Genomic DNA, 7,749 nt, shown 5'->3' with positions numbered 1-7,749 from the left:
CGCCTGTCGGGGAGTGGACTTTGCGGGAGAGGTTGCCCCCCAGTCTGAAGCCCCAAAGGCCTGGTGCTTGAGGACCCAGCCGTCTAATGACACTCATCGCTTTACTCTCCCCATCTTTAGCCTGAAGAGCGGCCCCGAGCAGTCTCGGCGGTTTAGGTCACAGAGGGGAACGGAAACGTGCGTGAATGTGGCGGCGGCCAACGAAGCTGCAAGGACATGGCTGGCGCGCGGCCCAGGAGCAGGGAAGGGCCGGTGTTAGAGGCGGGACAGTGACGGGGGCGGGGCTAGGGGCGGGGCTAGAAGCCGGGCTAGCGCGAGGATTGGCTGAAAGAGGCGCGGAGGGTGGCTGTTGCCAGGAAAAGGAGCGGGACCTCAGGTAAGCTGGCAAGGAGGCACGAGTGGACGGAACCCACTGAGGCTTGTCCTGAGAATCCTTAAAGCCAGTATCCTTCTTGAGTATACCGGGGAAACTGAGGCCCAGAAAGGGGAGGGGACCCTCGGGTTCGGTAATTCTCTGGAAGGACTCGCAGAACTCAGGAAAATTGTTACACTCGTGGTAACATTTATTACAGCTCAAGGATACAGATTGAACCAAGTAATGGGAAGAGGTGCATAGGGTGGAGTCCAGGAGAGACCAGGGTGAGCTTCCGGTTCTCTCCCAGTGGAGTTGTGTAGACAGCACTTAATGCTCCCAGCAACGGTGCGTGACAATATAGAGTGTTGCCAACCAGGGAAGCTCACCCAGGCCCTTCAACCCAAGGCTTTTATTGGAGGTTGGTCATGTAGACATGGCTGATCACCCGTGTGGCTTACCTTAGTCTCTAGCCCCTCCAGAGGTCAAGGTAATACTGTGTGTCCCAACACTCCCACCATAAATCTCAAATTAGCATAGACTGTCTGGCATGGTACAGGGCCCCAGGTAAACCAAGACACTCTTATCAGGTGGGGTATTCCAGGGGCTTAGCGGTTACTTGCCAGAGGCTGGGTAAGAGCCAGACCTTTCTTTGGGCAAGGTGAATCCTTTATCCTACAGGCACCATGAAGTGGGTCACCTCTGTTACCTAAGGGAGTTGTTAGCAAGTAGCAAATTCAAAATCATGGGCTGGCTGGTTAGCTCATCTGGTTAGAGCATGGTGCTAATAACACCAAGGTCCAGGGTTCAATCCCTGAACCAGCCAGCCCACCAAAAAAAAAAAAATCATTCTGATGACAAAGAGAAAGGTGGCAAAACTGAAGCACGTGTCCCATCTTGGCTTTCCTTGTTGTAACTGGTGTACATGATCTCTCAGGAATGGAATGGCCCAAGCTTTGCAACATCACATTCTCCTGATGAGTTTATCGGGTCTTTCTGTCCCTCGGTAATACCTAACATTTATCAAGCAAGGAAGCTTTTGATTCAGCATAGCATCTGCTTTTATGCAACTGCTGGTACAAAAGGAACCCTTTCTCTTTTCTATCTTGTTGGGATTTCTTTTACTAGTAAATGCTGCTCAGCCCTATAATTTTCAAAGCCAAGGAATTAAATTCTGTTAATTTATGCCTAAAAAGAAAAAAGGAGGCCTCATGTAATGAAGAGTCTGATCCTGTTTTTTTGATGTTTGACTGCTGACAGCTTTTGAACCCCACCCTTCTTTCCCCCTTGTGTCCCACATCTGGTCCAGCTGATAAGAAAGCGGAGGTTCTCCCTTCTTTGGTGATGGTGGGAAGTTTAAACCAAGTGCAAGAACCCTCCCCCAGGTTGTATTAATCAATTTCTGTTGCTTATAACAAAATACCTAGAACTGGGTGATTTATAAAGAAAATGAAATTTATTGCTTACAGTTTCTGAGGCTAAGACGTCCAAAGTCCAAAGAACACATCTGGTGGTGGTGACAGCGACCCAGGGGTCTCACATTGCAGGATGGTGGAAGCAGAGAGCAGAGAGAGAGACTCTCCTCTCCTCTTTAATCCCTCAGAACCACGCCCCTGACCGCCATTTTTAATCCATTCATTACAGCATGGTCCTACAATCTAATCACCTCTTCAAGGCTCCACCTCCCAATTACCATAATTGAATTCCCCACCCTTTTAATAGTCACAGTGGGGGCCAAGTTTCTAATACATAAAACTTGGGGGGCACAATTCAAGTTTCAATGAGTTTGGGGCAGACATAATTCAATCCACTACATGGGCCCTGTGCCTTAACCACTATACTGACCCCAAGCCAGTCCTTTCTCTCTCAAGCCATTTTTCAAACCAGTTTGGAGGCTTGCTCTGCTATCCCTAGAAAGCCTCGTTATGTAAGTAGTAAATCTGTTCATACCCTCCTGGTATGTGTGTGGTGACATCAGTCTGTATATCCAAGCCAAATTTTGTGTGGGGGGGCCATCCTGACTCTGAGGGGTGAGTGCAACACCTGAAAAGCTCAAAACTTATAAAATGGACTAGGAAAAGGCAGACTAAAATTATTATGAAATGGAATAAGTCAGTGTCGTGTTTTGCATTCTCACAAATAAGAGCCAGGAAAGGTTGCTGAGCTGAATGATGGGTTGAATTATTGCTTACTTGGTGCTCATTTATACTTGCAGGGTTCTCATCCCTCTCCATGGATTCCTGAGCAAACAAGGTGGCTGTGTCCCTCCTGCTGACCCTGGCCCTGACCTGACACTGTGAATTGGGTTCAGACACAGTTTTATCCCCTGCTCTTAAGGACTCCACATTCCAGTAGAGACCATCCTCAGAGAAGACCCCCACCCACTAACACCTTCACCTGAGAACTCCTCTGAAGATGGTAAAGATCTATCCCACACATACAGCTGCTAGACCAATTCCTGACCATCCCAACTGGTAAAATTGGAATCGGGCTGCTTCCAATGACCATCTTGTCTACATCAAAAGATACCACCCACAAATGTTCACCCAGATGCTTGAAGAAGGGAGGTGAGAATGAGAGAGCAATCAAGGATAGATGAAAACCACAGCGACATACTTTTTTTTTTTTGGCCAACCGGCCTGGCTAAAATAAAAAGACTTGATACACTAAGTTGGCTGTGATGTGGGGAAATAGTCACATTTGTCACTGGTGGAAGGGAAGATTAGTACCACTGTAACAGAAGATAATTTGGGCTGCTTTCTCCACATGTAAAATGCACATGGACTTTGGCCCCACACCTCCACCACCAGGGATAAATCCTGTGTGTGCACTTGGGCACGTGCATACACTGACACGTGCCCATCCTTACGTATGAGTAATGTTCATTCCATCATTGTTTACATTCACAAAGCACTAGGGAAACCTGAAAGTCCACTCACAGGGACTGGTTAAATTAATTGTGCTTTAACCACCCCAGGGACTAATGTGCAGTCTTCACATATTGAACTCTGAGATCTAAGTGAGCAAAGCAAGTGCAGAACCACATAGACTTGGCTGCGTTTGTATTTGTAAAAAGGCAGGATGTGTACCCCTATGGATATACTACCTGGAGGGGTACGCAGGAAACTGGGAATGGTGATTGCACCGTGGGTGGGAGATACTTCGCTGTAGACTCTTTAGTTCTGCTCATTTTTTTGTTAACCATGCATCATAGGCAAATCCTTAAGAGACAGAAAGCAGACGGATGGTTACCAGGGGCTAGAGTCATGGGAGATCGGAGAGTTGCTACTTAATGGGTATGAGGTTTCCTTTTGGGGTGATGTAAAGTTCTGAAACCAAATAGAGATCACGGTCAGACAACATTGTGAATGTACTAAATGCCACTGGATTGCTCACTTTAAAGTGGCTAAAATGTTAAATCTTTTGTGATGTATCTTTCACTACAATAAAAAACACATGTATGTATTTTTCAAGAAAGGTAAAAGATAAGAAAAAATTTCTTTCTTTATTAACGTTTTGGTTTTTTATTGGTTAGGGATGTGATGGCCAGATCCATACTGGCAGCATGTCCATTACCACCAATTGTGATTATATCCCACGTGATGTGATGGCCAGATCCATACTGGCAGCATGTCCATTACCACCAATTGTGATTATATCCCACGTGATGTGATGGCCAGATCCATACTGGCAGCATGTCCATTACCACCAATTGTGATTATATCCCACGTGATGTGATGGCCAGATCCATACTGGCAGCATGTCCATTACCACCAATTGTGATTATATCCCACGTGATGTGATGGCCAGATCCATACTGGCAGCATGTCCATTACCACCAATTGTGATTATATCCCACGTCCCCCACCCAATTATCCCCTCAGTTATCCCTGACCTGCCTCCCCACTCCCCTTTCCTCACTCCACTGTGTACCCCTAGGTATGTTCTCTCCCTCTGCAAGTCCAACGCACCACTGTGGTCTTTCTTTCCTTTGAGAAGAAAAATTTTAAAATGGAAAAAAAAGGAGAAAAAAGTAAAAAAAAAAAAAAAAAAAAGGAAGGAAAACAAAAGGAAAAAGATGAGAAAAAAAATTTTAATTGAAAAAAAGAAAAAAGTAAACAAAAAAGGAAAAGAAAAAAAACTAGATTTTAGGAGTTGTATGCCAAGAGACAGGATGGAAGACCAAATACATATTTCACAATATCACAGTTGGGCAACCAGGAGATTTTTGCTCCTTGGGACAATGCATCATAAGGAGACTCATAAGTGAAAGTTCATGATCTCTACTCCACAATTCCAAAATAAGACAAAAACAAAAAACACTCTCTAAAACCCAAAAAGTGTTTTTGTAACTTTGGCATCAGGGTATTTGGCAACAAAACTGACCGTGAGCAAATGTGACGCCTCTGTTGTCTCAGCATTTGCCTCCATCGGTCACACACGCTTCTGCTATTTGCTGACATTTTGTGACTTGGAGACTAATTGCACTGAAAAACATCCACAGAGTTAACAATATACCTATGGGTAACAGCAAGAAGAAAAGGAAGCATCTGTCTTTATCAATAGCTCAGAAAGTGGAGTTACTGCAAAAGTTTGATGGTGGGTGTCTGTGAGGTGTTTCACTGAAGAATATGGTGTGGGAACCACCACCATATATGACTTAAAGAAACAGAAAGACAAGTTTTTCAAATTTTACAGTGACAGTGATAACCAAGAACTAATGAAAAATAGAAAAAATTGCATAGAACCAAAAATGATCTTGATCGTGTGTTGATTGAATGAACTTTGTTCTTTACAACAAAGAAGTAAAGATATGCCACTGACTGATTTGCTGTTTGTGAAACAAGCTAGAATATACCACAAAAAAATTGAACATTAAAGGTGAGTGTGAATATTTAGAAGACCAGCTGCAGAAATTTAAAAAACATCACGATGTCAAGTATCTTAAAATCTGTGGTAAAAAAGCTTCTGCTGATCACAAAACTGCCAAAAATTACATTGATGAATTTGCTAAGATAATATCTGAAGAAAACCTTAGCCCTGAACAGATTTTTAATGTTGATGAAACAGTTCTATACTGATGCTACATTCCTAGAAAAATGTTAACAATGGCTGACAAAAGGGCACCAACAGATTTCAAGAATGCCAAGCAAAGGGTAACTGTTCTTGGGTGTGCTAATGCTACAAGCACACACAAAATAAAATTGGCAGTGATTGGAAAAAGCCTAGGTCCAAGATGTTTAAAAGGTGTGCACAACTTGCTTGTGCATTATTATGCAAACAGGAAAGCATCACTAACAAGAGAAATCTTTTCTGACTGGTTCAATAAGCACTTTGTGCCAGCAGCACAAGCTCATTGCAAGCAAGCTGAACTGCAAAACAACTGCAAAATATTATTGTTCCTTACCGCTCATTCTGCATATTCCCCTCCCGAACTTCTTGTGAAAAGTAATATTTTTGGCATTTACTTTCCCCCATCGTGATAGCTGTACTATAGTCATGTGACCAAGGAATTCTACACTCCATGCAGAGCAAGTATAAACACTTTTTTGAACAGTGTGCTTGCTTCAGTTAACAGAGGACTGAAAATCCAGGACTTTCTTAAAGAATTTAGTCTTAAGGATGTCATGTACACAGTTGCTAATGCTTGGAATGATGTTGATAAGTCAACATTAACAAATGCTTGGCACAGACTTTGGGCTACAATGATGTTTGAAAATGACCTTGCCAGGCCGCCCCGTGGCTCACTCGGGAGAGCGTGGTGCTGACAACACCAAGTCAAGGGCTAAGATCCCCTTACCGCTCATCTTTTAAAAAAAAGAAAGAAAAAGAAAATGACCTTGCCAGGCCGCCCCGTGGCTCACTCGGGAGAGCGTGGTGCTGACAACACCAAGTCAAGGGCTAAGATCCCCTTACCGCTCATCTTTTAAAAAAAAGAAAGAAAAAGAAAATGACCTTGCCAATGAAGATTTTGAAGGATTTCAAGACTCAAATAAGAAAACGATGATATCAAACCTCATTACTTACGCCAAAAATTTATCAGCCAAAAGTGTAAATAAGTTAGAAGAAGCTGACATTGAAGAAATGCTGAACAGTGACAATGACGCACCTGTTGTGCATCCTTTGAGTGATGTAGAAATTGCTGAGATGGTGTTAAATACGGATCAATATGAAGATTGTAGTAGTGATGATGATGTCATTATGAGCACAGGTGAAAAAATCTCCATAGACCATGTGGTGATAATGTGTGACCGATTCATTGCTGGCCTTAACCAAAGTACATTTATCAGTGAGCAAGAGAGCATGGCAATTTACTCAATTAAAGAGAAACTGCTTAGACAGAAACCTGTGTTAAGGAAACAAATGACACTGGGAAAAGTCTCTCTGTGGTAATGCCTCTTCACTTGGGAATTCTGTTTCTGCCTCACAATCGTATGTCCAGCTCCGACCTGGTTTCATAGACAATGACGATACTGGTAAAATCTCTTCCAAGATTCTCAAGCAACCAAAAGAGATGAACATTTATTATATGTATCTGTGTTATGGGTTCGTTCTCATCAGTATGAATTTAAATTTTTACTTCAGAATTTCCTCAGAAATGAAAAGCTTTATCACAAGCAACAAAGGAAATAAGAAGCTTGAAATATGCATGGTCTATATTTATCCTGCTATTTCATTTAACAATAAATTTACTTACCAAAAAAAGAAAGAAAAAAACCTTAAAAAGCAGGACCTTCAAACATACCTCATAGTCCTGTAACTGTGGAGGGAAGTCAAATGCATAAAAATCAGATAGCAAATTTAGATATCATAAGGGATGTTTCTTTCCCAGAGCTCTGAGCAAAAACAAAAGGGAAAACCCCCTAATGTTGCCAGACCTTTTAGAGAGTTCCTTATATACTCCCTGCCCACCACCCCAGCCCCCCACCAGAGTGGTACATGGGTAACAACTGACGAATCCATTAGTTATCACCCAGAGTTCACGGTTTACATTAGGATTCGCTCTTGGTGTTGTCGATTCTATGGGTTTGGACGAACGTAGAATGACATGTATCCACCATTAAAGTATCATACAGAGTAGTTTTCCTGCCCTAAAACTCCACTGTGCTCCACCTATTCATCCCTTCCTACCCCAACCCCTGGCAACCACCGATCTTTTTTACTATCTCCATAGTTTCTGGCTCTTCCAGAATGTCAGATAGCTGGGACCATATTTGACGATACTTCGAAACATTTGTGGAAAAAAATGGAATTAAAAGATGATACATCTGGTTAGCTCAGTTGGTTAGAGCATAGTGCTGATAACACCAAGGTCCAGGGTTTGATCCCTGTACCAGCCAGCAGCCAAAAAAAAAAAAAAAAAAATATATATATATATATATATATATAGTACTAAT

At 42.7% G+C, this 7,749-nt stretch overlaps 1 long non-coding RNA gene across 1 annotated transcript; it reads left to right on the top strand.

The window, feature by feature from the left end:
• On the top strand, positions 1 to 3,848 carry LOC103604640. Its single transcript, XR_551732.1, has 2 exons — positions 1 to 376; positions 2,568 to 3,848. It is a non-coding gene; the product is annotated as an uncharacterized LOC103604640 (long non-coding RNA).
• The last annotated feature ends 3,901 nt before the right edge of the window (positions 3,849 to 7,749 follow it).

This window comes from Galeopterus variegatus, unplaced genomic scaffold (genome assembly GCF_000696425.1).
Source record: "Galeopterus variegatus unplaced genomic scaffold, G_variegatus-3.0.2 Scaffold5301, whole genome shotgun sequence".
NCBI classification, from domain to species: Eukaryota; Metazoa; Chordata; class Mammalia; order Dermoptera; family Cynocephalidae; genus Galeopterus; species Galeopterus variegatus.
Note: the sequence above shows the minus strand (reverse complement) of the source record. Positions and strands in the feature narration are given on the sequence as shown.